At 45.5% G+C, this 16,993-nt stretch overlaps 1 protein-coding gene across 4 annotated transcripts in view; it reads left to right on the top strand.

Moving 5' to 3' along the window:
• The window catches only part of GIT1 (GIT ArfGAP 1), a 1,727,505-nt gene that overhangs the window by 413,515 nt on the left and 1,296,997 nt on the right, over positions 1 to 16,993 (top strand). The window lies entirely within an intron of this gene.

Raw genomic sequence — 16,993 nt, 5'->3', positions numbered from 1 at the left:
AAATAAATGGAATCTGAGGGTCATGCTGCTCAACGCTAGAAGTCTAAATCTCAAGATGCACTCACTCAAAGCACTCCTCAAAATGGAGAACATCGATATTTGTGCTGTAACTGTGACCTGGTTTAAAGTGGCAGAAAGCAACCCCTGCGCTACTAGGCTATAACTCATTCCACACCTTTTGCCCCGAAACATGGACCGTAGCTCCAAAGGCGGTGGTTTCTCCATATTCATAAAGGATATCCACACCTTCAGACTAGTAGCCCAGCACAACACAGCTGAGATACCTCAGGTACAACTAACATTGGGTAAGATGGCGACCCAGGTCATAGCTTGCTATATGTCTCCAGACATGTCCCTAGACTCTCACTCCACATTCCTAAGCACCCTGGAATCTATCAAGGTCCAACCCAACACTCTCATACTAGGAGACTTCAGCTACCCCTCCATCAACTGGGAGAACTACTCAAGCACCAATACACTGGCCCAATGCTTATTAGAATTCATCAATTCCAATGCCGTGGACCAGCTCATTCTGACCCCCACTAGAGAAAGTAACATCCTTGATCTGGTTATTACTAACATGGGCAACCATTGCTCTATACCAGTAGGCAATCCCTCCCTGGTCAGATCTGACCATAAACTAATCGCCATGGAAATCCACACCTCCTGCAAAGGTAACCACTTTGAAAAACTTCTCCAAAGTTGACTTTGGGCTCCTAAAACAGAGGTGGCTAACTTCACGGCACTCATGCCAATGGAAAATAGCTGCATGACTGCCGAATCATGCACCAATGCACTGTACGAGCACATACATAAATGCATGGAACTAGCCATACCCCATAGAACCAAGATGCTCTCCTTCAAAAAAAGGAAGCCAATCTGGTGGTCCCCTGCCATTAATAAACTCTACAACAGAAGGAAGAAACTGTTGCAGAAAAAGGTGAAGTCCCAAGACTGGAAAAACTCCCTTATTAGCCTCAACAAAAAGTTGAGATCCCTCATCAAATCCTCTAAAGCCAGCTATGAAGGCAGAATTGCGGCAGACACTAAAAACAATCACAAAGCCTTCTATAGTTTTATCAAGAGCCTCCACGGCAATACCTAGATTGCTCTGAGTTCCTGCACAATGGTACCTCCTATACTGAGCCAACAGATATTGCCAACATACTGGCCGACAGATTCAGTGCTAACTTTACCCCTCTCTCCCCCCTAAAGGACCGATAATACCGGAAGAATGCCAGGCACCCAGAATTACTGCAGCACAGGTTAAAGCTGCATTGTCCAAGGTCAAGAATACGGCTTCCATGGGACCCGATAATATCCCTGGCTGTGTTCTACATGAACTACAAAGCGAACTGGCACCACATCTGTGTGCCCTGTTCAGTCACAGCCTCACCTCAAGCTTTGTCCTACAGAATGGCGCAGTGCTACAGTCATCCCTCTCCATTAAAGGGGGAGCAACTACAGACCCTGGGAATTATCGCCTCCATTAGCCTGATGAGTCTGATATGTAAAGCTGTGAAGTGCATCATCATGGTCCTGATTAACAAAGATGTAGGAAATCTGCAAACTCTAGACCCCACACAATTTGGCTTTGTGAAAGGGAAATCATGCCTGCTCAACCTGGTTGACTTCTTTAAGTCTGTCACCAGGGCTGTGGATGAAGGTAAGGCAGTGCATACACCCTACCTTGATCTGGCCAAGGCCTTTGATACCATTCCTCACTCGGAAATTATTGATAAACTCACCAAACTAGGCACTGTGTTTTACTTCTTTCTCAGTGTTGTAATTAGAGCTTACTACTAAATTGTACCTAATTTGCATCTGTATTTCGTCATGTCATGATCACCTCTACTGTATTCATACCTTGATTTTTATTGTTTACCATCTACCATGTCTTTCTGTGGAGATTTTCTCCCTGGGCCTCTGCTGAAAAAGGACCTGTGTCCAGTCGGAATTTCCCAGTAAACAAATGTAAATAATAATAATATCACTAGGTGGGTTGCAAATTGGCTCACAGATAGAACACACAGTGTGAAAGTAGTAGACTGCAAGTCAGAATGCCGACCAGTCACGAGTGAAGTCCCACAGGGATCAGTCCTGTGTTCTCTCCTGTTCGGTATCTACTTCTCAGACATCCAGGCCAACATAAAGGGACTCTGGCTGACCAAGTTTGCAGACGACTGCAAGCTGGGAGCCATTATTAACTCCCCAAGTGATGCAGACATCCTACAGAAAGGCCTCACTGAGACCAATGACAGGTGTCGAAACCATGGCCTGAAGCTTAATGCCAAAAAATGTGTCATCATCCCCTTTGGGAAAAACTCAGTTCCCACTAATTACCACATCGATGGGAGCTCACTGAACACTGAAGGCGTTGTAAGAGATCTGGGGACGCAGATTGACGGCAACCTCTCCTTCGACTACCACATTGCCACTGTGGTCAGAAAGTCACATGTGGCACATCTCATTACCAAGGGTTTTGCATACAGGAAGAAAGAGGTCATCATCTCTCTCTACTCTTCCCTCATTAGAGCAATCATCAAGTATAATGCCCCATTTGGCATGCACCTCAGTAGACACCTGCAACAGCTGGAGAGGCCGCAGAAATACATCACGAAGAGGATCCTAGGCATTAAACACATGTCCTACATGGACAGACTCAAAAGACTCCAGCTATTCTCTGTCTCATATCGCCTACTTAGGGCGATCTTTGCTTGACTTACAAAGCCATGTCTGACCCAGCTCTGTTAGAAATGCTACATCTAAAGAAATCCCAATCCCTCCACACAACATGCTCCAGAGACCTCAACCTCATTACCACAATTAATAGAACATACTGGAGGGACAGGTTTGTCACCCAGAGACTGCCCGTGCTAGACTTCCCATACATGTCAAGCAGATCACCTTGCTGTCTCTCTTCAAGAGAAATCTTGATGAGTGGATGGGTAATTTGAAAGTTCCCCCCGGGAATTACTCCAGTGGCTCTACTTGATGGAGGCACTGGGAACTAACGTTGGGCGGCACAATGCCAGGGCACTTCTGTGGGCTAGGCTTGTAAAGGCTCCAGAGCAATTAGCCTAGTACACACCTATGAACCTCTTTATTAGCTGGGAATTCTATACAACACCAAATATGCAGACACAGAGATTCCTGGATTTTGTACACACAAGCTCCCTGCCTGAACCAGATTGTCAGTACGCTGAATAGGAGCACAAACATACTGGATCTGGTCCTCACTAATATGTGAGAGTGCTGCAAAACCCCTTTGTTTAATGTCTTCTCTGGTAAGGGCAGACTAGAAAATGGTCTGCTTTGAAGAAAAATAAAACCCAGAACCCCAACTAACCCTGGAATGTTCAGGAACTGCTCTAAGGCTAACTTCCCAATGTTAAGTCATAATCTGGCAAAATTTCAGGTTCCTAAGCCCTGAGAATACTGCTGCCCATGAGGAACTGTTCACCGAAACTCTATACAAGCATGTTAATAGCTGCATAAATCAAAAAGCAAGCCACTCTGGTGGTATCACAGCATCAGTAGGATGTATAACTGAAGGAAGAAAATCATGGCAAAACTTAGAAGGTGTAGCACCCAGCAGGATATAGTTGCTCTCATCAAACTAAACAACTCCCAGGAGAAATAGTCTACCAAAGCTAGATTTGAGGTAAAGTTGGCCTCCCGGGGCAAGGACAACCAGAAGGCATTCTTTAGCTATGTCCGCAACCTCAAGGACAATGCACAGTTGTGTGAAGAGCTCATTGTTAATGTAGCTACCTACACTAGACCAGAGGATATAATGAACCTACTAGCAGACAAATTTCACTCAAATGTTACCCCCCCCCCCCACCATCCCTCAGGCAATATCAAATAAGCACCCCTGTTATTACTAGATAACAGGTCCTCAGTACTCTAAGGCCAAGGACATTGCATCCACTGTCCTAGGCAATGTCCCATGCTGCCTTATAAATAGCATGAAACATGACGTATCAAACCCTGTGGAATCGTAACAGTAGCCTCCAGCCAAGCTTTGTGCCTCACAAATGGAGGACAGCAGCTGTCATCCCTCTGCACAAAGATGGCCATCTACATACCCTGAAGTCTCACTAGTCTCATATGCAAAGTCATGGAAAGAATTCTCATGGAATTCAGTAATGATCTCTAGACAATGGATCCAACCTAGTTTGGATTTAAGGGTAGGTTGTGCCTCCTCAACCTTGTGGACTTGAAGTCACCAAAGCAATGGATGAGGTCAGAATGGTTCACATTGCCTATCTTGACCTGGCCAAGGCATTTGGCACAATACTCAACTCTGGCATTGTTAACAAACTCAAGAGGATCGGTACAGACCCTTGTATCACCAGGTGGATAGCCAGTTGGGTCACAGTCAAGACCCAGGATGTTGGTATTGGGGATCTACCTCTGCAAAGAGAACATTTACTAGAGGAGTCCCTTGCAGATCAGTCCTGGGAGTGCTGCTTTTTGACATCTACTTCTTTGAAGTCAAGGCCAACATCAAGGGTCTGTGGCTGTCCAAATTTGCAGATGATTGCAAATTAGGTGCAGTCATAGAATCCTCCACAACACTAATGTTCTCCAGGAAGGCTGGCAGACAAATAACTGGTGTCAGCACCATGAACTAACACTAAATGCTCAAAAATGCGTAATAGTATCCTTTGGGAAGTCATCCACCCCTGGTAACTATCATATTGACAACACACTCCTAGGAGTCGACCCAGTAGTCGGGAACTTGATAATGCATGTAGACAGTAATCTAGCCATTGAGCATTACGTGTTACAGTAGGGAAGAAATCTATTCTGTGTTGTGCAAGTTTTAAACGTGGATCCAAGGGGTCATTGTTCCACTACATTCATCAGAACTATCCGCAAGTGCAGTGTCCCCTTTTGTTTATACCCAACCAAGCATATCCAACAACTGGAACTTTCACAGAGGTTCCTGACTAAAAGAATGCAGGGCATAAGTAAACATGTCTTATGCCGACTGCTTCAAAGCCCTATCTCTGTACTCTGTCTCCTACAGGCTGTTGAGGGGACATGCCTGACATATAAGGCATTGTCGGACTCCACCTTCATGGACCTCCTGCATGTCCATGAAACAAACAGCATCAAAATTAACTGTTCTAAAGACTTCAACCTTGCCTGTGATATAAATAGGACCTGCTGGAGAGACGGGTATGTATCCCAGAGACTACACCTTCTCTGGAACAGGCTTTCCATCAATGTGAAGTGGAGCTCTTCCCTAACGCAATTCAGGTGTAATTGGGACAGTTGGATGGGAAACAGGAAATTCATCCCTGGTTTAGTACCCATGTCCCCAGTGGACACAAGCAGCCTGTAAATGGTTCTTCTCCCAGCCCCCTACTTGTCCTTCCAAGCCCATCCTTACACTTATCAAGGATACCAGAACTTATCAGAGATTCGGGATGCATAACTAGGCTTAAAAAGGCCCTGGTGGTCATTAACCTAGCAAACACCTATGAATCTATAAAGTAACTCCATCTTTTATAGGAGTGCAGTGTGTATTAAGAATCCTTTTTAGAAACTGTACTGGGCATTTTTCAGTAGGTTGTGTTTTGACTTAGATGTTTAAAATGGCTGTGGGACATTATTAGATTCTGTAGATGTACCCCTTTGGATGATATTTGCCTCTTTACATATTGATGGAGCATTTTCCTGTCTTTTGAGGGATTGCTTGCAAATGTGCAGCCAGATGTTCTTCGTGTTTCACTGTTGCAGTCATTACATTTCGGTAATCTGCTGGCAGGTTGCCGTCAGTCGGCCTGAATTCCAAAGTCTTGGGTCCTGCGTCAGTTGCTGTCTCCTCTTCCATGACGTCAGGTCATCAGGGGTATAAAACAAGCAGCCAACGCCATTTTCTTTAGTCTTTCTTGCCGCGCGGTGCCCAAAGCAGAAGCAGTTCGCAAGTGCCGGTCGGCCGACTCCTGAAATTTTCGAATTTGAGTGTCAGAACCAAAGTCTTCACTAAAGCTAAGTACCCCATTGGGGAAACTTTTTTCTTGCTCCATACCGATGTCAGTAAAGGTTAATAATTGCATTACTTGTGGGAAGCAAATACCTCATAAGGATTTCCAGTTATACTGTATTCCTTGCCTAGGCCCTGATCATAACGTGCCTAGCTGTCAGTTTTCTGCTAGATTTAACCAACGCACTATTAAGCGTCGGTATTATCTTTGCCTCAAAATATTTTGGAAACTGATTTAACTATCCTGAAATGTCATTGGATAGCAATCCGACTGCCGGAGTACACAAAAAACACAAAGAAAAGGACAGAGACAGACGGTCGAGGTCCAAAACCGACGAAGCTTCTCCTAAGCCAGTCGCCGGTTCGCTGGTACTCAGTGAGGCGCTTTCACAGCCCCTGATACCTGCTACTTTTGAGTCACAGGCCCCTACCGAGACCCATGTGGAGTCCGGCACGCCGCGAGATTCTCAAAATATTGTACCCCCGGATGTCTCTCCCTTGGATGGGTCCGAAGCCGCTGAGCAGGCACCGGCTTCTTAGAGTGTATTCAGGCCACAACATTTTTATATAAAACCGACGCCAGCTTCAAAATTAAAGACAAAAGCAACTTCTAAAGCTAAAAAAATGACGCATGAGCCACATGGACAGGCCTCTATGCCCAAAAAGCAGATGATCAAAATGGCTGAAGACCCAATTACCTTGATCAGGGGTTCCCAACCCCCTCCTGATAAGAGGCCTAGGCAAGACACTGATTATGAATCTTCAGATCAGGTTTCTATTTTTTCTGATTCCTCTTCTGATCAGGAATTATCTGTACCACCCTGTGAAGATTCTGATGCAGAGGAATCTTTTCCATCTGCATCTCCTCCTGAAGATTATTCCTTTGGAGTAACCTTGCATACTTTGAGGGAGCTTTTTCACTGGGAGAGTCAAAATTTCTCAGAATCAAAAAAGAGGCTCAGGGATTTCCTTCTCCCTCAGCATAGGCCTTTAGCCATACCTCCTGTTTTAGACATTGTGGATGATGTGTTTTCGGAGTCGAGCTTGACTCCAGACTCCTTACCTCCGGCTCCTTGCATGCCTGCTGCTGACCCTGAAACTATTTCACAGGGTCCAAGGCCTCAACAGCAAAAAATCCTCCCCCCTCTGACAGAGATTCCAGGGCACTGGATAGATGGGGAAAGAAGGTTTATACATCTGCAACCTTGGCAATTAGGGCCTTAAACTGCCAGTTTCATATGCTCAAGTATCAACAACATGTTATGGGATTACTGAAACAGAAAGTGATGATTTCTCAATGTGCAGAAAATAAAGAATTGCCGGAATTATTGCATGCAGCAGAACAAGTTGGAAAGCATACTTTGCAATGTGGTTTTGATTCCTTAGAAGCCTCCTGCAGGGCCGCAGTTACTGGATCTGTGATTAGGAGGAATGCTTAGCTAAAGGAGCAAAATTTGCCTGATCATGTTAAATTGCTGGATGCACCTTTACAGCATGATACTCTGGCATTAAGGCAGAAGAGGTTTTAAAGAAAATGGAAGACAAAGCTAAGTCTATGCAAACTGTAAAAGACTTCATAAAAGTGCAGCCACCAAGAGTCAATAGACACTGGCCTACAAAAAATTGTTCCTTTCCTGTGTCCGACAGAGCTCAACGGGGCAAATCCAGGCGCCTTGAAGGTTCTAGATACCAGTCACAGGATTCTTACAGATCAAAGCAATGGGGTGCTTCTACCTCCAAATCTGGAGGAAATAAAGCACAACCCTACAGTAAACAGTCTCTATGACTTCCCTCTGCCATCACCAAGCACTTACCTTTTGGCAGCACCCTTAGGGGGAAAATTAACACTTTATGCTCAAAATTGGTAGTTAATAACCCAGGACAAGTGGGTGTTAAACATAGTATCTCAGGGATACAGATTCCACTTCCACACTCTGCCAATTGCAAACGGTTGGCCAGATCTGCCAAAAAATCAATGGGCAGAGGCACAGAAACAAGTTACGTCCTTCATGGATATGGGGGCTATTCAGCCAGTACCAGAACAGGAAAAAGGACAAGGGTTTTATTCAAGACTGTTCTTGGTACACAGAAAAGATGAGGCCTGGTGCCCCATACTGGATTTATCAGTTTTGAACACATACCTGGACATTCCAAAATTCAAAATGCTAACTTTGCAGCAGCTTCTGCCCATGTTGGGCAAGAACGCTTGGCTGGTGACATTAGACCTAATAGAGGCATACCTGCATATCACAGTAAGGGAATCATGCAGAAGATACCTGCACTTCAAGGCTGGCTTAATGCATTACCAATTCTCTGCACTGCCCTTTGGCTTATCTACTGCACCCAGGGTCTTTACAAAGTGCCTGGCACCAGTAATTGCATTTTGCAGACAAAGAAGTATACAAATCTGTCCTTATTTGTACGACTGTCTCATTCTAGTAGAGAACAAGGACATTCTTCTTCAGCATCTGGCGTTTGTGAAAAGGCTTCTAACATGCCTAGGGTACACAATAAACGAAAAGAGATCACAACTGGTACCCTCTCAAAAGATAACATTCCTGGGTGCAAGCTTGAATACAGCTGCCCAGATGGCTTTCCTCACACCAGACAAACAAAGGCAACTGACCACTTACTTCAAACTGATGGCAACAAAAACCCAGCTATCTGCAAGACAAAGTCTGCAGGCTTTGGGGTTCATGGCATCCTGCATTCTACTGATTCCATATGCAAGACTGCATATGAGGAAACTACAGTGGTACCTAAAAAGTTTATGGAGTCAACATTGTCACACTCTAGGAACAATGATTCCTCTCATTCCCTGCCTGCAACAGGAGTTTCTATGGTGGGCAAAGGCATGTCACCAAAACATGGGACGGGCTTTCACTCTACCCCCTGCCAGCTAAATCTTAACAGACTCATCAGATTATGCATGGGGGGGCCCACCTGGTGGGAAGATGCATTCAGGGCATATGGACCCTAAAACAAATGCATCTGCATATCAACCAAAAAGAGATGTTAGCTGTTCAAAATGCCCTGACAGCCTTCAAGGACTTGCTTCATCCTGGACAACTACTGATAAAGACAGACAACACCACGGTTATGTGGTACATAAACAAGCAGGGGGGCATGCACTCATACCCCCTTTGCTGACTAGCCATGGCACTGTGAGACACAGCCTTGACTTACCAAGTACATCTTCAAGCTCAATTCCTGCCAGGAAAGCAAAATACTCTGGCAGACTATTTAAGCAGAAACCTTATGGACCCTCACAAGTGGAAACTAGATCCACAAGTCTTCAGCATGATAACAAAGAAAGGGGGAGTCCGGACATAGACCTATTTGCCTCTCCTCGGAATTATCAACTGGAAAAATTCTACACAAGGACTTATCACAGACAAGCATGGAAAGTGGACACCCTATCTTCAGTTGGAAAAACTTATCAGTTTGCACCTTTCCTCCTCTGCCTCTTCTTCCCAAGGTCCTACTAAAAGTCAGACAAGAGAAACCAAAGATGATACTAATTGCCCCAGACTGGCCCCGCCAATACTGGTACCCACTCCTTAGGAATATGTCTCAGTTCCCAGCTTGGTACTTGCCTCAAATACCTCACTTACTGTCCCAGCAAAACAATCAGATCCTGCACAATCAACTCCAAACACTGAACCTGGCAGCATGGCTGATCATGTAGTTATTCAAACAACACCTCTCAGTAAATCTGTGATGGATGTCATTTTGGAAGCCAGAAGGCCTAGTACTAGAAAAATCTTATGCTGCTAAATGGAAGAGATTCTGTGCTTGGAACCAAGCACAAGGAACTGACACAGCAGAGCCAAATATTCCTCAGATTTTACAATACTTGACTGAGATGCTTGACAAAAGCCTATCTTTTTCATCAATAAAAATCCATGCCTCTGCCATCTCGGCTCATTAAAACACAGAGCCACCGATCTTTTCTCTTCCTTTACTAAAGCAGTATCTTAGAGGGGCCAGAAAATTTAAGGCCTCCCAGATCATCACCAATTCCTGCACGGGACCTCAGTTATGTGTTAGAAAAGCTCACCCTGCCTCCATTTGAACAAGCTGCTACTGCAGATCTAAAGTTCTTATCATGGAAAACAGCTCTGCTCCTGGCAATTACTTCAGCAAGAAGGGTCTTATAGCTACAGGCCCTCATGGCTGTGGGGCCTTTTACCCAGACAGGGTGTCCCTCAGGACCAATCCTTCATTTATGCCTAAGATAGTTTCCAGAGTGGCTCTTAACCAAACTATTCATCTGACAACTTTTTATCCAAATCTGCAGAACAAGGGGGAGTGGATTCTGCATTCCTTGGACGTACACAGACAGCTAAGATTCTACTTGAGCTGGACTAAAGCTCTAAGAAAAACTGAGCAGTTACTAGTGACATTTGCTGCAGGATCAGAGGGAAAGGCTATTTCAAAGCAAACTATTTCAAAGTGGATAAGCCACTGCATTCGTTTCTGCTACTTACACCATGGCAAACCGGTGCCCAAGGGCATTAGGTCCCATTCCACCAGGGCTGCAACTACATCAGCAGCTTTTCTCAGAGGGGTACCAACCAAAAGACATTGTAGAGGCTGATACTTGGAGTTCTCTTCACACTTTTACAAAGCATTATCATTTGCCTCTCTACTCTAAGTCCAGGACAGGCTTTGCCACTGCAGTTCTGCAGGGCCTCATAGCCGCTCCTAATGCAGTTTAGCTCCAGCCTCCCATCCAGGCTTTGCCACTGCAGTTCTGCAGGGCCTCATAGCTGCTCCTAATGCAGTTTAGCTCCAGCCTCCCATCCATAGCTTTGGGATTCTACTCAAATGTATTGACTGCAACAGTGAAACACGAAGAACATAGTACAGTTGTGTACACTTACCATAAATGTAGATGTTCGAGTGTATTCACTGTTGCAGTCCAGGTTACTCGCCCGCCATCCCCCTTTTATTCTGGAGTTTCTCTTTCCTTCACTATCTTCTACAACCTTTGTGGTGTATTTGCTTGTAGATGAAGGTAAGGTTTGTATTGTTGCATGTATATATAACTTATATATATATATATATATATATATATATATATATATATATATTTTTTTTTTTTTTTTTTTTTGCTACCCATTTGGGGGCACCTGACATCTGGGGCAAGAAAAACTAAAGAAAATGGCGTCAGCTGCATGTTTTATACCCCTGATGACCTGACGTCATGGAAGAGGAGACAGTAACCGGCGCAGGACCCAAGACTTCGGAATTCAGGCTGACTGAGGGCAACCTGCCAGCAGATTACCCAAATGTAATGACTGCAACAGTGAATACACTCAAACATCTACATTTATGGTAAGTGTAACCAACTGTACTTTTGATAAATTTTGGAGGAGGGTGGCCATCATGTCCTACAAAGTCTGATGTTTTTGTTTTGTCTACTATGCTCGTGTGTATATTGTCCTCTTTAAGCTGGAACTGTTGCTATACCTTAAAACTGAAGCCATAGAAATCTTCAGTGGATGGTGTTACTACAGCAGAGATTGGTTTGAATGTAGTTCGGCAACATTTTAAAGGCTTCTTTGTCAGTAGTATGTTTGATGGAAATGGTACCTAGTTTAAGGAAGACTATTTTGCACTAGAAGGCTTTAGGACGGCTAAATGTTAGGTTGCCACAACTGAAAAAAATATTTTTGTGGTTCTTGTTTTCATAGACTCCTATGCTGCAGTAAAAGGGATAGAGATTTGCATTTGGTGTCTAATCTAGATACTGTATATTTTGATGTCCGTCTTCTTATGTTGCAGTATTCTGCATATGGGTTTACCCTTCTAGTTTCATGTACGTATGGCCAGTATCCAAAAGCTTTCAGTCCCTCCTAGGTGCGTGAGATGTCAGGTCTAGGTGAGAGTACATTGGCCATAAAAGTGATGTCTGCATGCATCAGCCCTCAGAACGTTCCAGCCGCCAGTCATATGCCAGGTGTTCTTGTTTTCGCTGATGAGTGGCGACTGATTCAAGTTTCAAGCTAAGTACCACGTTGGGGACCTTTTTAGTTCTTCCTTTTGTATTACTGCCTTTGCATGTAATCCGGAAAGGGTAAATGTCAGTGCACACGTCAGATCCCTCATAAAGACACCCACGATAAGTGTTTGTTCTGTCTCGGACGTTCGCACGATTATAAGGCCTCTGCCCTATTTGCCAGGTGTTCATTCCGAAAACATTGCGCAGTCGTCTGCATGCACTCAATTTGTACTTAGAGAGCCAACGTCTAAAACAACTTGCTTTGCGTATGGAGGGCTCACTGGATGTCGCCTCTGAACCGCCAAATAAGAAGGCCAGATCTTTATGGCCTATAAGGCATGCTGAGCCTCTTCCGGCCGATCCACAGCCTGTGACTGACATCGGCCTGGCCTTAGGATCTGGACCTGGATCTGCTGCACCGGATGTCGCGGGTACCTCTAAGGAAGCTGTCCTACCGGTGAGCTATTCTGGTGACTGTTTTGGACTCCAGGGGGAACCAGTGTGTTCAGGGGAACCTTCTGATTCCCTGCGTCAGACTTTGACGCCCGCTCCTAAACAGACACCCGTTGGGACTCTCAAGATGAGAGAAAAAAGGAAGCATATCTCTCAGCCAGCAGAAAGTATTCCAGACTGGCAGGCCTTTAGCCAAAGCCTTTTCTCAGCTTTCATGACCCTGAGGCGTACGTCAGCTGCTTCTGCTCCTGCACCATCTCCTCCTCTCCTTAGTCCTAGGCCTCAACCTGCAGAGACCGCTACTAGGGAAGAGGAGACTCTGACACTATTTTTAAAATGAAGGAACACTTCAAATGGGAATCCACAGACATGTCTGAAATACAAAAGAAGTACTATGATCTCATTCAAATGGCAGCACCAAGCCCTTCGGCCATTCCTCCTATACTGCCTGCCTTTTTAAATGCCTTTTCCTCTGCATCTCTCAATCTGGACTCGCAACCTCCTGTTTCTCGTAGAGCAGACATACTGTACAAATTCCCAAATTCTGCTAAGCACTTAATCAGGTACCCTCCTGCAGATCCAGCTACCATTTCTGTCTCCACAGACAAAGCTTTCAAACTCCTGGATAACACCACCATCCTTCCTGCTGACAAAGACAGCAAAACTATAGAAAGGTTAGGCAAAAAGATTTACACACCTTCCACATTGGCATTTAGAGCTACTAATTACCAGACTCTCATATGACAAATTATGCCCTGTTTCTTCTCGACTGCCACTAAACTGTTGGCAGATATTCCGGAAGCCTCAGCCAAATCAGCTATGTCTTCTCTGTTGGCCCTTACGTCCCAAGTCACCAAGCATTCAATTAAATGTAGCTACGATGCTGCAGAATCCTCAGCAAGGTCGGCAGCTTCTGCTTCTGCACCTTCACAGATACTCCTGGTTGTGCTTGCAACCCCTGCCAGATGATGTCAGAGCTAAGCTCAATGATGCACCATTTGGCAATGCTGCCTTATTTGGCTCAAAAGTAGCAGATCTTTTCAAATCCCTGCAACAAAAAGGAAAAGAGATGCAGGATCTTAAACATCTGCTAGTTTCTCCTGTACTTAAATTTTACAGGAACTATCCTGCGAAAACACAGTTCATCAGGAAACACTCCAAACCTGTTCCTCAGACTAGACACAGGCAAGCAAGAAAGAAAAATCCTTTGGCTAGAGCACCTTCCTTCTCTAGTCAAAGGACACCCTTTCAGGACTGGGCATGTAGTGTCCGACTACCTACAGCTCCTGCCTCCCCCACCAGCTGCCTCCATCCCCACTGTCTGCTCACCTTTCCCATTGCCTTTCTCTTTGGAATCAGGTCACTTCAGGCAAGTGGGTCCTCTCCATCCTCCAAGATGGTTACTTCCTGTCATGGATAACCTCTCCAGTAAGTCTAGGCAGGCCACGACCTCCTGCTCACCAACTGTCCCTCCAGCTACCAGTACTACAGTACCTTTTAAACCAGCGCACTATAGAAAGAATACCTCCCTCCCAATTTGGAAAAGGGTTCTACTCAAGGATTTTCTTAGTTCCCAAAAAAGAAGGGCCATGGAGACCCATCCTAGACCTTTCAAGGGTCAATCCTTTCTTAAAGGTGCCAACTTTAAAAATGCTGACCCTGTCAACTCTATTCCCTCTTATTATGGACAAAGGCTTCCTAACTACACTAGACATCAAGGATGCCTGCTTACACATTCCCATAAGACCCACACACAGAAAATGCTTATGATTCTTAGTGGGCTCCTCACATTTGCAGTTCTCTACCTTGCCTTTTGGACTTTCAACCACACCCAGAGTCTTCACCAAATGACTGGCTCCAGTATTGGCCTTTTGCAGGACAAAAGGGATACAAATATTCCCATACCTGAGGGACATGCTTTTACAGGCTGCTAGCCAAAAAACAATCCTAACCATATCCAGGTAGTGGTGTTTCTCCTACAGGCTGCTGGGTTCCAAATAAACTTTCAAAAGTCCAACATCAAACCAACCCAAGACGTTGTGTTCTTAGGGTGCTGAATCCATACAGACTTGATGGAGGCATACCTGCCCCCAGCAAAGGGGAGTTCTACAGAGCACCTGCAAAGGATTTTGCTCTCCCCTCATCTGACTGCAAGGCAGTACCTCAAGCTGCTGGGTTACATGGCAGCTACCATTCCCATGCTACCCCTAGCTTGGTTACACATGAGAAAAGTACAGTTGTACCTACGCTCTGTCTGGAAACGGCGCAACCACTCACTGGAACACATTGTGCCTTTGCTTCCATGCCTAAAACGGGAGATCTTTTGGTGGTTGGCCCAAGTGAAACTCAACCCAGGACTCCCCCCTCCAACCACCTCAACCTTCTCAGGTGATGCATATGGACGCCTCAGACCTGGGGTGGGGAGCCACTCTTGGCCATCGAAAAGTTCAAAGCCTGTGGACATACAGGCGGAAAACAGAGCACATCATTGCCAGAAAAATCAGGGCAATCCTCGTAGCCTTCAGGCATTCACTCCTTTCCTTCAGAAGGGATCCCTCCTGATATACACAGACAACACCACAGTCCTGTGGTATATCAACAAACAAGGAGGGGCCAAGTCCTACCTACTCTGCAGACTTGCTATACTAGTGTGAGAAGTAGCCACTTCCCAGGGAATTACCCTGAAAGCAGCATACATTCTCTTGCTCCACAACTCCCAAGCAGATTTTTTGAGCAGAACCAGCACAACAATCACAGATGGATGCTCCACAGGGATATCTTTGTGGACATGGTCCACAGATGGGGTACGTCACAAATAGACCTGTTTGCCTCTGCCAACAACAGGCAACTTCCTGGATACTGTACCAGGACACCAGACCCACAAGCACTGGCAACGGATGCCTTCACTATCTCATGGAAGGGGCATACCTTTATGCAGTTCCCCCTTTCTTATCATTCAGAGGGTCCTGCTACGGATTCAGCAGGACAATCCAAAAATCTTGTCGGTGACTCCCTACGGTCTCTGACAGCATTGGTTCCCCTTACTCCTTCAATTGTCCAAGGGCAATCACCACAACTTACCCCACAGAGTGGACTGTCTCACACAACACAAGGGATCTTTACTCCACCCACAGTGGCAGCTGCTACACCTGACCCTGTGGCAAATAGGCTTCTGATCCCATAGACACCTTTACCATGAGGACATGCTCAATATCCTGCAGGAGGCCAGGAAACTTAACACTAGAAAATCTTACCTGTCTAAATGGAAAAGGTTCATTTCTTGGTTTCAAAATAAGCAGCTGGATCCGCTTCTCAGTGACATTCCCCTAGTGCTGTCTTGTCTGTGTTAGTTACTTCATACTGTCTTGGCCTACTCATCTATAAAGGCACACTTGTCTGCTCTCTCTGCATGCCTACCCATAGATCCCCCCCTTGGCATCCAGGCTCCCTTTGAAGCTGTTCCTCAAAGGGGTCCTATGTCTCAGACCCCCCCCCCCAAGAAACCTACCCCTCCTCCTTGGGATCTCCACTATGGGCTGGAGAAGCTTACACTGCCACACCTGAGCCTGCTGATCAAGCTTCCCTAAAGCTTTGGACCTCGAAGACCATCCTTCTAGTGGCTATCACTTCTGCCAGAAGGGTATCAGAGCTCCAGGCACTAATGGCGACCCCTCTCTTTCTTGTCTTTCATAAAGACAGGGTTACCCTCAGGACAACGCCATCCTTCATGCCCAAGGTGGTCAATGACCTGTCTCTCAATCAGGCCATCCACGTACCTGTTTTTTATCCAAACCCACAAGGAAGAAGTGAAAGAATACTTCATTCCATGGATGTTCACAGACAAATTAGATTCTACCTCCACAACACTAAGTCGATCAGAAAGACTGACCAACGTTTTCATATCTTTCCACCCGAGAACACTAGGGAAGGCTGTGCCCAAACAGACTTATTTCAACTTGGATTTCCAAGGCGATTACCTTCTGTTACCAGCACCATGATAAATCACTTCAGGGTACAGTAGAAGCCCACTCCTCTAGAGCCATGGCATCCTCAGGAGCTTTCTTCAAGGGCCTGGACACCGCCTCTATCCTAGAGGCAGCCACCTGGTCTTCAGTTCACACCTTCACCAAACACTACAAACTAGACCACATCTCTAGGTCCAGGGCAGGGTTAGCTAGGGCTATCCTGCATGGGTTCCTGGAATCTACTTTCATACCAACCACCCTTTCTTAGTGAGCTTTGGCACTCACCCATGTGCAGAATAATGCAACATAGGAATAGAAAGACATAGAAAAGTTGTGTAAGAACTTAACCATAACCATGGATGTACTTCTTTTCCATGTTGAAGTCTTCCTGCCCTCCCTCCTTCCCCGCTTATCAGTTATGTTTCCCTCTCTGGATGGCAATGACTTGGCATTGCCCTATTAGGACTGGCTCCGACTTGGGCCCTCAGTTCTGAGGGCTGGTGCATGCCGACGTCACTTTTATGGCCCACGTACTCTCGCCTAGACCTGACGTCTTGCGCACCTAGG

The sequence above is a fragment of the Protopterus annectens genome, chromosome 13.part0, assembly GCF_019279795.1.
Source record: "Protopterus annectens isolate FY-2018-M chromosome 13.part0, PAN1.0, whole genome shotgun sequence".
In the NCBI taxonomy this organism is placed as follows: Eukaryota; Metazoa; Chordata; order Ceratodontiformes; family Protopteridae; genus Protopterus; species Protopterus annectens.
The sequence above is the reverse complement of the archived record's forward strand: the minus strand, read 5'-3'. Positions and strand labels throughout refer to the sequence as shown.